Here is a 16,470-nt window from a genome sequence, read left to right as displayed (position 1 = left end):
TTATACAGTGTAAACTGGGTGGCATATGAGCTGCTGCAGAGAGAGACTGGTTGGTAAAGTACAATTCAACCACTAAAGTAGACAGCCCCATTTCCTGTTTTTTTTGAGAGGTGTGTGTGCTTCCATCTTCAGAACCCTTTGCAGACATATAAATAAACAAACAAACAAATAAAAATGGGAGATAAATTAGAGCTCAAGAAAGGAAAAGAGGATGGAGACTAAATGGTGGTATTCTAAGCTATTATCAAAAAAAAGCACGGGAATTGAGTATTGTGAAGGTCTCAGAAAAACTGTGGTGTTGCTGTATATAATACCAAATCACAGAATCGCCTGCCCCAGTAGTCAAAATACACTAGATTTACCCATTAGTTATAACAAGTCATTGGCCATGAGTCATGGGAGACGGGAGAGCAACAGAGACAGTCAATTTTCTGCTACTTTCACTATAGCTGGTAATAGTTCCATGTGAGGGTTGCGTGATCATCCCAGAGAAAGGTATACAGAAACCAAGAGTTGAAGCTGGCTATCGTGAATGACATGATCAAGGCTCAAGGAATATTGGTAGGTCATTCACTGAGAACAGCTGCTATAAGCAGCAACATCTCATATGTGAGTTTCACAATATACTCGATTTCTCCACTCCCTTTGAAGTGTATAAATACACAGATCCTCATGTCTCGACCTTCAGAGTCCATGAGAAATATGTTACTTGAAAAACTCATCCCAAGTAGACTGGGAACTTTATTTGGCAATATTCTGACCCACAGTTCGGGGATTGAATCCAGACTTTGACATCATTCAGTATCCTAGGTGATTCTGCCATACATGGCTTGTGAGGAAAGAGGGAGAGGGAGGGAGCGGGGGAGGAGGAAGGGAGGGAGGGAGGGAGGGAGGGAGGGAGAGAGAGAGAGAGAGAGAGAGAGAGAGAGAGTTTCTAACATCACTTCAAGGGCACTCCCTAGTGACCAAATTTCTTTTAAGTAAGCCCTACCTCTCAAAGGTATCAGGGGGTCCAAACTTTAAACACTTGAATATTTAAGAGACATTTCAAATATGAAAATTTTATAACATGAAACTATGTAAAATAGTGAAAGTGATGAAACCTGTAGTCCTTGTATAAGATCACTGGCTCTGCTTACTAGCTGCATAATCTCTATTGCTATCTCCTTACCCCCTTTACTGTTCATTTTGATTGTTTTCTCTGACAACTAAACAAGAAAATGCCTGAAGCAGTCGATATCAGTATGTTCGTGGTATTTGTTCCCTTTTCCTCAGAAGATTAAAATACACTAACAAAACAGTGTCAAGGGAAATTGGTAATTAATACCATTTGAGAAATTGTGCAAGAGTAAAACAGAACTTCATATTAGTATAGGCTTCAGATCTAAATTTAGCAAAGTCGTTCAATGTACTTACAAGCTGAGCTATTTTTTTTATCTGCATGCAAGCACATTAGTTGATTATTCTGAGGCCACAGAAACTGTGTCTCCATTGCTAAGGGTCAGATCACATTGACCTGACTTTCAGTTCTGAATCTAAAATCTGGACTCTGGAGTTTCATTCTTAGATAATGAGTTTCTATAATGTTAAACCATTTTACTTACTGATTCTTTGTGTTTTCAGAAATGATGTTTTTAAAAAACCGCTTTGCAGGTAGACCTATTTTCACTTTTCTGAGAAATCACCAGATTGATTTCCAGAGTGCTTGTACAAGTTTGCGATCCCACCAGCAAAAGAAGAGTGAATGCTTTTCTCCACATCCTCACCAGCATATGCTGTCACTTGAGTTATTGATCAATAACTCAATAATAATTACTCAATTAATCAACTGAGTAATGATTAGCCATTCCAATTGGTGTAAGGTATAATCTCAGGGCCAATTTGATTTGCATTTCCATGATGCCTAAGGTTATTGAACATTTCTTTAAGTGCTTCTTGGTCATCCAAGATTCCTCTGCTATAACCCTCCTGGGCATAAACCCAAAAGATACTCCACCATACCAGAAGAACACATGATCAATTATGTTTATAGCAGTTTCATTCATAATGAACAGAAACTGGAAACAACCCAGATGTCCCTCAACCAAGGAATAGATACAGAAAATGTGGTTCATTTACAAAATACTATTCAGTTATTAAAAACAAGGACATCATGACTTTTGCAGACAAAAGTACCATCCTGAATGAGGTATCCCAGACTCAAAAGGACATGTATGGTATACACTCACTGGTAAGTGGCTATTAGCCATAAAGTACAGGATACCCATGATATATTACAAACCTTAAGAAGTCAAACAAGAAGGTAGGTACAAGCAAGGATTCTATGAATCTCATTTAGAAGCTGAAATAAAATTATTATAGGAGGCAGAGTAAGGAAGGGAACTGGGTAGGAGAGTGGGTGAAGGGGGGAATTGGAGGAATCAGGATTAAGTATGGGGAGAGACAGGAGAGAGGGCCAGAGGGATGAAGAATGAATGGAAAACTGCAGCTGCAGAGGGGGTGGGGTCTCTAGGAAGCTCCAGAGACCTGGGATGGGGAAGCTCCCAGGAGTCAATGAGGGTGTCCTTAGCCAAGGTGCCTAACAGTGGGGACATGAAACCAGAAGAAGCCACCTCTGCAGCCAGGCAGGATTCCCAGTGGAGGGATAAGGACACCAATCCCCCCATAAAACTTTCAACCCAAAATTTGCCTTGTCTAAAAGAAGTGCAGGGACAAAAATGGAGCATAGACTGAAGGAATGGCCAACCTGTAACTGGGCAATGATTCACCTAATCCTGCAGAGACTTGATATCAGAGTGGGAGGATACCAGGGCTGGAGGGGGGCGGGGGGCCCTCTACCTTCTTAGAGGAGAATGAGGGTGGAGTAAGGGACTCTGTGTGGTGGAACTGAAAAGGGAGTCAGTGTTTTGGGATATAAATAAATTAAAAAAAAAACGAACACAGATTGCAGGGCAAACAAGAATATGCCAAGAAAACACTTAGAGAAAGATTATTTAGGAGAGATTATACCTATGCATTGTCATTATCTCATCATGCCCCAACTGGAAATCAGAATGGAATTGTGATTGTAATAGTGTTACTATAATGTAGACCTTGAAAGCTGAATATTGGCACACAGAGCAAAATGTCTTACACTAAGTAGATGTGCAAGTGCTTGTTGAATTTGATTCCATCATTTAGGTCACACAGGTACTTTTATGCTTCTCTGGATAGTTTACTCCCATGACCTAGATTTCTCTTCATGACCTAATTTGGTCCAAGTTAGCCTCAATTCTCCTGTTTACTCTAATTTAAGACTGAGTTCTGCAGGTTCCATGGAACATAAAGAAAAATAGATTGCAGAAGGAAATTTTGTTGACCTACTTGTCTAAATAAGGCATACTCCCAATAATAGTAAATATTTTAAATGAACAAAAATATTAATACACGGATCTCATTTAGTCCTGATAGAGGACGTTTGTCATTGCAAAATGTATCCTCACAGTCCCAACCAAGAAAAAAAATCTATTTAAAGAAATAGCATAAGACATGTTTAACTCAGTTTATATATGCAAAATTATGAATTTGAATCAAATTATCAATAACTTTCATTTGTCCTACCTTCTGTGACAAAATACCCAACCAAAGCCATATTTCCTAGTATCTATATTCTTTAGGTATCTTCCCTGTTGTTTTGATAAAATACTATCACAAAATGACTCGGGCTTATTTGGCTCTTAATTCCAAGTTTCAGTCCATCACTGTGAGGAAGTCAAGGCAGCCAGAACTCGAGGCAAGAAGGTACATCACAACCACAGTGAAGAGCATGGAACAGTGGATTAATCGTGTGTTCTGCCTCTCATACAATCCAGCACATCTTGCCCAGACAACATTGCCATGTATCAAGGGCGGATCTTCCAACCCCAGCGTTAATCAATAAAGATAATCCCCCCACAAATATACTCACAGGTCAATTTAATCTAGACAATCCCTCATTTGAGAGTCATGATTCTAGATGTGTGGAATTGGTAATTAAAAAACTTACTTTCCTCATGATTGTGATAAAATACCTAGTAATGTAACGTACCAGAGGAAGAATTTACATTGGCTGGTGTTTTCCATTCATCATAAAAGAGAAATGCATGAGCAAGCTCATGGCAGCTGCAGCATGTGGCAGAGGCTCCTCGGCATCTTGATGGATGGAGGAATCAGAGACATTTTGTCAGAACTAAAGGTGGATCTAACTTTCAAAGCCTGCTTGTTTTTACCTAGGTCACATATCAGTTCTCCAATCTTAATAAATAGTGCCACTATCCGAGGAGTCAAGCACTCAAGAATCAATCCCTGGTGAATATTTAACTTTCAGACCATAATAGCAATTATCCTCATGAATGAAAAACCTGATGAGAGACAGACAGTAGGCTCAACAATAAGCAATGAATGTGTCCATACTAAACCATGTCGTGTAGGGGAAGCATAGGATTAGTTTCTTGCATGCCTCTGGGCGCCTTTTTATCAACTGATCAACACACAACTGTATTTTACCTTTGCTATGTTTTAAAATACACTATTTAATTGAACTACTAAGTCACTTGATTCGTTAAAATGGAACTCATGACCAACAGTAGTCATAGATGCCTGATGGATGCTTAACTATCAGGCATACTTTTCTCCCCAAGATAGGTTTCTTGTGCTCAGAAACCTTTGACAATATTTTAGCATGAAGCTGGAAGAAGTTTACACAGAAAACTCCTCATGAGAATGTAGAATTGCAATCCATGGTATTTTATAATCTCTGAGGAGAACTCATAGAACAGAACAGGACCTTACCTGAGTCCACCACATATATAGATTTTTGAATTACACACTAGCTGTAGCAAATAGGAAAGCATGGGTTCCACTACTAGTGAGGATTGGTTATACTTTTAAAATACAAATATTTTGTAATGTCGCAGTCACCTGCATCTGTAAACAGAAAAAGTGCTTTAAATCGTCATTTTTAGCAATTCAGTCACAATTTAAATTCTGCTTCATGCTTAGCAAAATCACTTCTCTCTGTCAAAGACAGAGTGGGACTGTTTTGTATATCACCAATCGATGTCATAGCAGAGCAGCAATAGTTCGATATTGTGAGACTAATGTTGAATCCGGTCCACTGTCTTGTGCTGTTCTACTCAGCTATCCACAGTAAGATGTTTTCCCTTTGCTCCCTGGTAACTGGCCGTGATCTTAAGCTCTGTTGTAGAAGACTATAAGTCATCTGGGACATGCCTTCTGAAGTTGAATCAAGCAGCTATAGTGACAATCTATATTTTGGCACCTTGAGAATTTCATCTGAAGATTATCTGGTTACTTTTTCCGCCATATTTCTTATTTCAGAGATGACATTCCTGATATTCATCTCCATCCTGTGAACTCCTCAGCTTCCTGGTTAGAGCACATCACCCTATTCTGCTGCCATAGACATGTACCCAAGAACCAGAGTGAAGGTGAGCATCAGTTGTTATTTATATTTTTAATTTTAAAAATTATTATATAATTTTAATGCCTTTTATAGCATGGCAGTCACTTATAGCATGCAATGTACAATATGCAATGATCAAATAAGAGTAGTTAGCAGTCCATATCATAAATATTTATCATTTCTTTCTGTTGAGAGTCATTGATATCTTGTTTTCTATTATTTTATAAATTATATTATAAACTATTATAAACTATAGTCATCCTACTGCACTATCCAACACTTACATATATTCCTTCTATATTAACCGAGTTTAAATAATTCTTTTTTTGCTCAGTATGTCTTGAGTAGCTCCTGGGTGTAAGACCAACTCAAGCATCCTAAAGAAACTGAATTCTATTCTATAGTGACACTATTCCTAACACCAGAATCGGTCAGAGGGAAATGTACTGTAGAGTATTTTCAAGTTTGCTAAGTATTCTACATCGATTTCACCAAATCTTCTCATGTCTCAAATTACTATGACTCTCATGTTACTAATGCAGAAACAAGTAGAAACAGATTATACAATCTGTCAAAGGTATTTAGCTAGTAAATGCATAGATATGATTGAAAATGCAGCATCGTTTTCCTATGAGCCATGGTTGACTATCAGCATCAACAGCTTGTATTCTGCCAGCTATAGTTAAAGACAATGATTAGAGGTGTTTAATCAGCCATCCATGGACTGAACAAAGCCAAGGATAACTATGAATGTGGTCTAGCACAAAATCATAAACTAACTTAAAATGTTGTTATTTTCTGGTATTATATAACTCTCTTGTCTTGTTCTTGGACATATATTTTGTATATGACTATGCTGTGCCACATTTTAAAAGTTGGATATACCTTATGGATAATTTCAGTCTAAAAAAAGGAATTTATTTCACTGCTTATTGCCTAGGTCTTCAAAAGTAGACAAAATGTTGCAGTAGATAAGTAGGACTGTAGAACACACAGGTTCTACTTTAGCTGCCTGCCTGGGAAACTTACCGAAATGCTTTTTGTTACGTTGTCTGCAATGGCTATTTTATGATGTTTACCTTTCAAAAAGATTATATTAATGAAAATGATACTTCATAACTTGAATGTAAACATCACTACCAGAAGCCTTCAAGCACAGTATATAAGTGAACTTAATTTAACATCTATTCATTTTTATGTATTGAATGAAACAGACAAGTACTTCAGTATTTGAAGCCGTAAGTAAATTATGTATCCTGAGGTTCATGGATATATCACATATATTAAATTGAATATATTTAATAAATATTACAAGGAGAAATTCCTCTAGATATATCCATACAAAGTTAGAGACAAACCTTAGTGCTGTGTCTTCAATGTGATTGAAGTTATCAAGGCGACATAATACATACCACACAGTTAGAGGCCAGGAGTCCATGAAGGCTTCCTCAAACTTTAGATGTGTCCTTGTAAATTCTACTGCAACATAAACACATTAAACAATTATGTACTCTCTTTTTTTTGATATTTTTTCTTGCATGTTTTTTAATTTTTAATTTTATTTTAATTAGGTATTTTCTTCATTTACATTTCAAATGCTATCCCAAAAGTCCCCCCTCCCCTCCCCTCCATTCCCCTACCCACCCACTCCCACTTCTTGGCCCAGGCATTCCCCTGTACTGAGGCATATAAAGTTTGCAAGACCAATGGACCTCTCTTTCCACTGATGGCCAACTAGGCCATCTTCTGATACATACATATGCAGCTAGAGACATGAGCTCTGGGGGTACTGGTTAGTTCATATTGTTGTTCCACCTATAGGGTTGCAGATCCCTTTAGCTCCTTGGGTACTTTCTCTAGCTCCTCCATTGGGGGCCATGGGGTCCATCCAATAGCTGACTGTGAGCCTCCACTTCTGCTTTTGATAGGCCCTGGCATAGCCTCACAAGAGACAGCTATCTCAGGGTCCTTTCAGCAAAATCTTGCTAGTGTGTGCAATGGTGTCAGCGTTTGGAAGCTGATTATGGGGTGGATCCCCAGATATGGTAGTCTCTAGATGGTCCATCCTTTCGTCTCAGCTCCAAACTTTATCTCTGTAACTCCTTCCATGGGTGTTTTGTTCCCAATTCTAAGGAGGGGCAAAGTGTCCACACTTTGGTCTTCATTCTTCTTGAGTTTCATGTGTTTAGCAAATTGTATCTTATATCTTGGGTATTCTAAGTTTCTGGGCTAATATCCACTTATCAGTGAGTACATATCATGTGAGTTCTTTTGTGACTGGGTTACCTCGCTCAGGATGGTACCTTCTAGGTCCATCTATTTGCCTAGGAATTTCATAAATTCATTCTTTTTATATAGCTGAGTAGTACTCCATTGTGTAAATGTACCAAATCTTCTGTATCCATTCCTTTGTTGAGGGGCCTCTGGGTTCTTTCCAGCTTCTGGCTATTATAAATAAGGTTGCTATGAACATAGTGGAGCATGTGTCCTTCTTACCGATTGGAACATCTTCTGGATATATGCCCAGGAGAGGTATTGTGGGATCCTCCTGTAGTACTATGTCCAATTTTTTGAGGAACCGCCATACTGATTTCCAGAGTGGTTGTACAAGCTTGCAATCCCACCAACAATGGAGGAGTGTTCCTCTTTCTCCACATCCTCGCCAGCATCTGCTGTCACCTGAATTTTTGATCTTAGCCATTCTGACTGGTGTGAAGTGGAATCTCAGGGTTGTTTTGATTTACATTTCCCTGATCATTAAGGATGCTGAACATTTTTTCAGGTGCTTCTCAGCCATTTGGTATTCCTCAGGTGAGAATTCTTTGCTTAGCTCTGAACTCCATTTTTTAATGGAGTTATTTGATTTTCTGAAGTCCATCTTCTTGAGTTCTTTATATATATATTGGATATTAGTCCCCTATCTGATTTAGGATAGGTAAAGATCCTTTCCCAATCTGTTGGTGGCCTTTTTGTCTTATTGACAGTGTCTTTTGCCTTAGGAAGCTTTGCAATTTTATGAGGTCCCATTTGTTGATTCTAGATCTTACAGCACAAACCATTGCTGTTATATTTAGGAATTTTTCCCCTGTGCCCATATCGTCAAGGCTTTTCACCACTTTCTCCTCTATAAGTTTCACTGTCTCTGGTTTTATGTGGAGTTCCTTGATCCACTTAGATTTGACCTTAGTACAAGGAGATAGGAATGGATCAATTAGCAGTCTTCTACATGATAACTGCCAGTTGTGCCAGCACCATTTGATGAAAATGCTGTCTTTTTTCCACTGGATGGTTTTAGCTCCCTTGTCAAAGATCAAGTGACCATAGGTGTGTGCGTTCATTTCTGGGTCTTCAATTCTATTCCATTGGTCTACTTGTCTGTCGCTATACCAGTACCATGCAATTTTTATCACATTTTCTCTATAGTACAGCTTTAGGTCAGGCATGGTGATTCCACCAGAGGTTCTTTTATCCTTGAGAAGAGTTTTTGCTATCCTAGGTTTTTTGTTATTCCAGATGAATTTGCAAATTGCCCTTTCTAATTCCTTGAAGAATTGAGTTGGAATTTTGATGGGGATTGCATTGAATCTGTAGATTGCTTTTGGCAAGATAGCCATTTTTACTATATTGATCCTGCCCATCCATGAGCATGGGATATCTTTCCATCTTCTGAGATCTGCTTTAATTTCTTTCTTCAGAGATGTGAAGTTCTTACCATACAGATCTTTCACTTCCTTAGTTAGAGTCATGCCAAGGTATTTTATATTATTTGTGATTATTGAGAAGGGTGTTGTTTCCCTAATTTCTCTCTCAGCCTGTTTATCCTTTAGCCTTAGAGAAAGGCCATTGACTTGTTCGAGTTAATTTTATATCCAGCTACTTCACTGAAGCTGTTTATCAGGTTTAGGAGTTCTCTGGTGGAATTTTTAGGGTCACTTATATATACTATCATATCATTTGCAAAAAGGGACATTTTGACTTTTTTTTTCCAATTTGTATCCCCTTGATCTCCTTTTGTTGTCGAATTGCTCTGGCTAGGACTTTAAGCACAATGTTGAATAGGTAGGGAGAAAGTGGGCAGCCTTGTCTAGTCCCTGATTTTAGTAGAATTGCTTCCAGCTTCTCAACATTTACTTTGATGTTGGCTACTGGTTTGCTGCAGATTGCTTTTATCATGGTTAGGTATGGGCCTTGAATTCCTGATCTTTCCAAGACTTTTATCATAAATGGGTGTTGGATCTTGTCAAATGCTTTTTCCACATCTAAAGAGATGATCATGTGGTTTTTGTCTTTGAATTTGTTTATATAATGTATTACGTTGATGGATTTTCGTATATTAAACCATCCGTAATACCTTGATGAAACCTACTTGGTCAGGATGGATGATTGTTTTTATGTGTTCTTGGATTCGGTTAGCTAGAATTTTATTGAGTATTTTTGCATCGATATTCATAAGGGAAATTGGTCTGAAGTTCTCAGTCTTTGTTGGGTGTTTCTGTGGTTTAGGTATCAGAGTGATTGTGGCTTCATAGAATGAATTGGGTAGAGTACCTTCTGCTTCTATTTTGTGGAATAGTTTGTGAAGAACTGGAATTAGATCTTCTTTGAAGATCTGATAGAACTATGCTCTAAACCCATATGGTCCTGGGCTATTTTGGTTGGGAGACTATTAATGACTGCTTCTATTTCTTTAGGGGATATAGGACTGTTTAGATCATTAACCTGATCCTGATTTAACGTTGGTACATGGTATCTGTCTAGAAATTTGTCCATTTCATCCAGGTTTTCTAGTTTTGTTGAGTATAACCATTTGTAGAAGGTTCTGATGGTGATTTGGATTTCTTCAGGATCTGTTGTTATGTCTCCCTTTTCATTTCTGATTTTGTTAATTAGGATGTTGTCCCTGTGCCCTCTAGTGAGTCTGGCTAAGGGTTTATCTATCTTGTTGATTTTTTCAAAGAACCAGCTCCTCAGTTGGTTGATTCTTTGAATAGTTCTTCTTGTTTCCACTTGGTTGGTTTTGCCCATGCGTTTGATTATTTCCTGCAGTCTACTCCTCTTGGGTGAATTTGCTTCCTTTTGTTCTAGAGCGTTTAGGTGTGTTGTCAAGCAGCTAGTGTGTGCTCTCTCTAGTTTCTTTTTGGAGTCACTCAGAGCTATGAGTTTTCCTCTTAGAAATGCTTTCATTGTGTCCCATAAGTTTTGGTATGTTGTGGCTTCATTTTCATTAAACTCTAAAAAGTCTTTATTTTCTTTCTTTATTCCTTCCTTGACCAAGGTATCATTGAGAAGAGTGTTGTTCAGTTTTCACATGAATGTTGGCCTTCTATTATTTATGTTGTTATTGAAGATCAGCCTTAGTTCATGGTAATCTGAAAGGATGCATGGGACAATTTCAATATTTTTATATCTGTTGAGGCCTGTTTTGTGACCAATTATATGGTCAATTTTGGAGAAGGTACCATGAGGTGCTGAGAAGGTATATCCTTTTGTTTTAGGATAAAATGTTCTGTAGATATCTGTTAAATCCATTTGTTTCATAACTTCTGTTAGTTTCACTGTGTCCCTGTTTAGTTTCTGTTTCCACTATCTGTCCATTGATGAAAGTGGCGTGTTGAAATCTCCCACTATTACTGTGTGAGTTGCAATGTGTGCTTTGAGCTTTATTAAAGTCTCTTTAATGAATGTGGCTGCACTTGCATTTGGAGCATAGATATTCAGAATTGAGAGTTCCTCTTGGAGGATTTTACCTTTGATGAGTATGAAATGCCCCTCCCTGTCTTTTTTGATAACTTTGGGTTGGAAGTTGATTTTATTAGATATTAGAATGGCTACTCCAGCTTGTTTCTTCAGACCATTTGCTTGGAAAATTGTTTTCCAGCCTTTCATTCTGAGGTAGTGTCTGTCTTTTTCCCTGAGATGGGTTTCCTGTAAGCAGCAGAATGTTGGGTCCTGTTTGTATAGCCAGTCTGTTAGTCTATGTCTTTTTATTGGTGAATTGAGCCCTTTGATATTAAGAGATATTAAGAAAAAGTAATTGTTGCTTCCTTTTATTTTTGTTGTTAGAACTGGCATTCTGTTCTTGTGGCTGTCTTCTTTTAGGTTTGTTGAAGGATTACTTTCTTGCTTTTCCTAGGATGTGGTTTCCGTCCTTGTATTGTCTTTTTTCTGTTATTATCCTTTGAAGGACTGGATTGTTGTAAAGATAATGTGTGAATTTGGTTTTGTTGTGGAATACTTTGGTTTCTCCATCTATGGTAATTGAGAGTTTGGCTGGGTATAGTCGCCTGGGCTGTCATTTGTGTTCTCTTAGTGTCTGTATAACATCCATCCAGGATCTTCTGGCTTTCATAGTCTCTGGTGAAAAATCTGGTGTAACTCTGATAGGCTTGCCTTTATTTGTTACTTGACCTTTTTCCCTTACTGATTTTAATAATCTATCATTATTTAGTGCATTTGGTGTTCTGATTATTATGTGTCGGGAGGAATTTTTTTTGGTCCAGTCTATTTGAAATTTGTTTTTGGTACAGTCCATTTGGAGTTCCTTGTATGTTCATGGGCATCTCTTTCTTTAGGTTTGGGAAGTTTTCTTCTATAATTTTTTTGAAGATATTTGCTGGCCCTTTAAGTTGAAAATCTTCATTCTCTTCTACTCCTATTATCTGTAGGTTTGGTCTTCTCATTGTGTCCTGGATTCCCTGGATGTTTTGAGTTAGGATCTTTTTGCATTTTGCATTTTCTTTGATTGTTGTGCAGATTTTCTCTATGGAATCTTCTGCACTTGAGATTCTCTCTTCCATCTCTTGTATTCTCTTGCTGATGCTCACGTCTATGGTTCCAGATCTCTTTCCTAGGGTTTCTATCTCCAGCGTTGCCTCACTTTGGTTTTTCTTTATTGTGTCAACTTCCCTTTTTAGGTCTAGTATGGTTTTGTTCATTTCCATCACCTGTTTGGATGTGTTTTCCTGTTTTTCTTTAAGGACTTGTAACTCTTTAGCAGTGTTCTCCTGTATTTCTTTAAGTGAGTTATTAAAGTCCTTCTTGATGTCCTCTACCATCATCATGAGATAAGCTTTTAAATCCGGGTCTAGCTTTTCAGGTGTGTTGGGGTGCCCAGGACAGGCCATAGTGGGTGTGCTGGGTTCTGATGATGGTGAGTGGTCTTGGTCTCTTTTAGTAAAATTCTTACATTTGCCTTTTGCCATCTGGTAATCTCTGGAGTTAGTTGTTATAGTTGTCTCTGGTTAGAGCTTGTTCCTCTCGTGATTCTGTTAGCCTGTATCAGCAGACCTGGAAGACTAACTCTCTCCTGAGTTTCAGTGGTTAGAGCACTCTCTGCAGGCAATGTCTCCTCTTACAGGGAAGGAGCCTGGATATCTGGAGCCAGAAAGGTGGTCTACCTCAGAAACTCTATGGCTTCTGCCTGACCCAGAGCTGTCAGCTTTTGTAGTCCACACTCTGACCTGCGCAGACTAGTCTTGGTGGAATCCAGGAACCAAGATGACTCCCCCAGATGCTCAATTATGTACTCTCTTAACAGCCCATGTCTTATCACCCAAACTGTTAGTTAGCTGTGTTTTGCATAGATTACCATATGGGAAAAGTACGAAAATGTTATTTTTCTAAATTTAAAAGTATATTGCCACATGGAGCCCGTCCTGCCTCTCCAAGCAATTGCTCTGTCCTCATCCTGTTCAAGTCCTAACTCAGTCTTTGGGAGGTATGGAAATTCCTGATAACATTAGGTCCTTTTACAAGTAAGAATTCTAAAACCTAAAAATGTTTTTAATGATGTCCTCAAAGACTCAAGGCAAGCCAAGGGCCGATTCAAGAAGCCCAGAGGGTTAACTTTCTCCATTCACATATTTTCTTCCCTCTGTGGAACCTTTAAATAAATGGAAATGTTAGTGCCATTGGTCTTCATTCAGACCCAGGGATGTTGACAGTTCTTCTTCCTATGTAGACATATTCCATGGACTTCAGATGTTCATTCTGAAAGAATATACTGAAGACAAATAAAAAACCCAAAATACAAATAAAACAAACAAACAAAACTTCTTTAGTAAGAAAGTAGATCTTAGGAGACTTGGGAGTGTTGGACTGTGGAGTTAGAGGCACCTTAATGTGGCAGACAATTTTATTAAGGCCTGTTGTTTCTGAGAACGTTTTGATGCAGGAAGCAACAATTATGTATCTAAAAGTCTTCTCTCCCAGACTTACTTCCAGAGAATGAAGAACAGGATTCAATATAGCTCTCACACGACCACATTCTCAAGGTCACCCAAATGCCTTTTTGTGGGTGTCAGAATACCACTCATAGTGTCTCTGAGAGAGACTGCATTCCAGAAATCTGTCAGCTAAGTGTTTGGAAGAAACTAAGAGATCCTTGAGAAACCCTGAAGGATCAAAGGTACACACTAAAGCAGTTTCCAAAGAGCTCTGGAGTTAATAAGCAAGCAAGATTGGATAGAGAGGAATCTAGACATAGATTTGGGCACGAAAGACAAAGAGCAGAAGAAAACATACCTAGGGGAATGAAGTTTAACCAGAATCAGAGTGTTTTCAACACTGTACAAATGAATCACTCTACCCTTGATCTTGGGGGAAATGTTCAAAAGTAAGCAATTAGTTGAAGCATGCATCTTTCCTAAATTATTTGATCTAAGAAATTATTGAAATATAGCAACAATGTACATATATATTCACATATATATGTGTGTATGCATAGATAGATGATAGATAGATAAATAGATGATAGATAGATAGATAGATAGATAGATAGATAGATAGATAGATAGATATGAAAAACTTCATCTTTTAGAAAAGGGCTATAGAATGTTGGATGTTAATCAGTCTCCATCTCCAGCACTCTGGTTCAATATTTATTTTAGCAAAATTACAGGTTTTCTTCTTTATCAACAACCAACCAAAAATCTTTGCTCTAGAATGAAACATAATTTAAGTGTTTGTGGTAATATAGATCCCTTGTCCATGCCAAGAGAAGCCTTTCATTTCATCTACTTCTAATTTTTGAATAGATCAGAAATACACAAAGCCTGGGTTCACCCAATGTTAAGGTATCAGAATTAATAATAGTGTTTTTTTTTCTGTATAACTACATGTGATTTCTTTCTCAGTAATACTTAAAAATAGGTAAAGGGGATATTTATACCCCAAGGGATCAATCAAACAAACATATACAATCTTTTTCTCTGAAAGTTGCAGTGAATCATTGATGAAATGTATTAACTTGAATACTAGTGGTAAAAATCAAAAACTAAACTAAAGACAGGGTATTTGTGGGTTATTTGAGAAGATCCTTCATGCCCAGCATGTAACACATGTGATGGAGGAGGTGATTAATTGATGATTGATTGATTGATTGATTGATTATATGTAAGTGCACTGTAGCTGTCTTCAGACACTCCAGAAGAGGGAGCCAGATCTCGTTACGGATGGTTGTGAGCCACCATGTGGTTGTTGGGATTTGAACTCAGTACCTTCAGAAGAGCAGTCAGTGCTCTTAACCGCTGAGCCATCTCTCCAGCCACTGGATAAGGTGATTTTTATCAAAAAGCAATAATGTCTTTGCAGCCCAGCTATGAGAAGTGCGTTACTGAGGAAATCTGCAGTAACCTAGGAAACAATAGTGAGTATTGGCCAATGTGATTGCATCTACTCAAAGCCTCACAGCAAAAGAAACAACAGTGTAATGAAACAATCCACTGAACATACAAAAAAAATGACATAACTAAGTACTTAATGGCAAATAGTCCCATCAGTAAATGATCATACTAACGCACTTTTCAAGTGCAATATAAATATTGAGTAGCCCTTGGGGAAAATGTTCAATATGTTTGATTCTCAGGAAAATTCAAATTCAAACTGCACTGGCATCCCATCTCACTTCATTCAGAAGGCCTGTCCTCAAGAAAAGAGCAACCTTGTTGACTGGGATTGAGGAGGAAATGGATCCTAATGCATTGTTTATGAGCATGTTAAAATTAGCCTAGCAACTATGGAAATCAGTATAGAGATCACATAGGAAACTAATAACACAATTAGTGTGTGGCCGAGCTGTATAATTTCACTATATAATAGCCCTAAAGGCAGTTTACTATAGAAATACCTGTACATCTATGTTTACCACAGCATTATGTGCAAAAAGCTCAGGTGCCCATTACCAGATAAACTGCTAATAAAATATGGTAAAGATGGCATGTGTACACATGTAGTCAAGTCTTATTTGGTCCTAACGAATAATGAAATTACCTTGTTTGAAGGAAAATATACAGAACTAGAAGTCATATTCAGTGATACAAGCCAGCCTCAGAAACACAAGTATCATTTTCTCTTATGTGGAGAATTTAGAGAGCTGGCAGTAGATTCTACTTTAAACTCCTTCTGATTTAGTAATTCCAGATGTTGAAATGCATCCTTAGGAAAAAATGCAAACTCACTTATTGTCTTGGCTACAAAGTTGTCTAATGCAACTTTGTTTTTAAATGAAAAATTAAGTGAGAAACATTGTATAAGTTAATTAGAGCTAAGAAATCATAATACCTTCCTTTAGTAGTCTATTAAATAATAGAATTTGAGTGACTAGTTAGATAAAAGTACATATAACTGGAGAAAGTTACAAAACAGAATTATATTACACAATATCAATAAAGTATATCAGTAATATGTGTTCATAATGAAATTTCAATTAGATATATTTATTAAAAGTATGAAGTCTTAAACATTTGTATTTTTATTTTGTAAGTATTTGTATTCATATTTAAGATCTGATGTATTATCCAACCTTCCCTTCAGGTTTGACATTTTGAATTCATAGTCTTATCAAGCAAGCTGCAGCTCTTTTGGCTCAGGAGGCATTCTTATTGGACCGGGGTGAATTTTTTATTCAGTTCTGTCTCATCCTTAGGTTAGCTGGTAAATCTTAATATAACGCGAATGTAAAAGGGAGATAATGGAAAATAAAAGAGTGTTAGTGAGTGGGAGAGAGAGAAGGAGAAAAAAGCAAGTGA

The sequence above is a fragment of the Mus caroli genome, unplaced genomic scaffold (assembly GCF_978045245.1).
Source record: "Mus caroli unplaced genomic scaffold, Mus_caroli_1 scaffold_1, whole genome shotgun sequence".
NCBI lineage: Eukaryota > Metazoa > Chordata > Mammalia > Rodentia > Muridae > Mus > Mus caroli.
Note: the sequence above shows the minus strand (reverse complement) of the source record.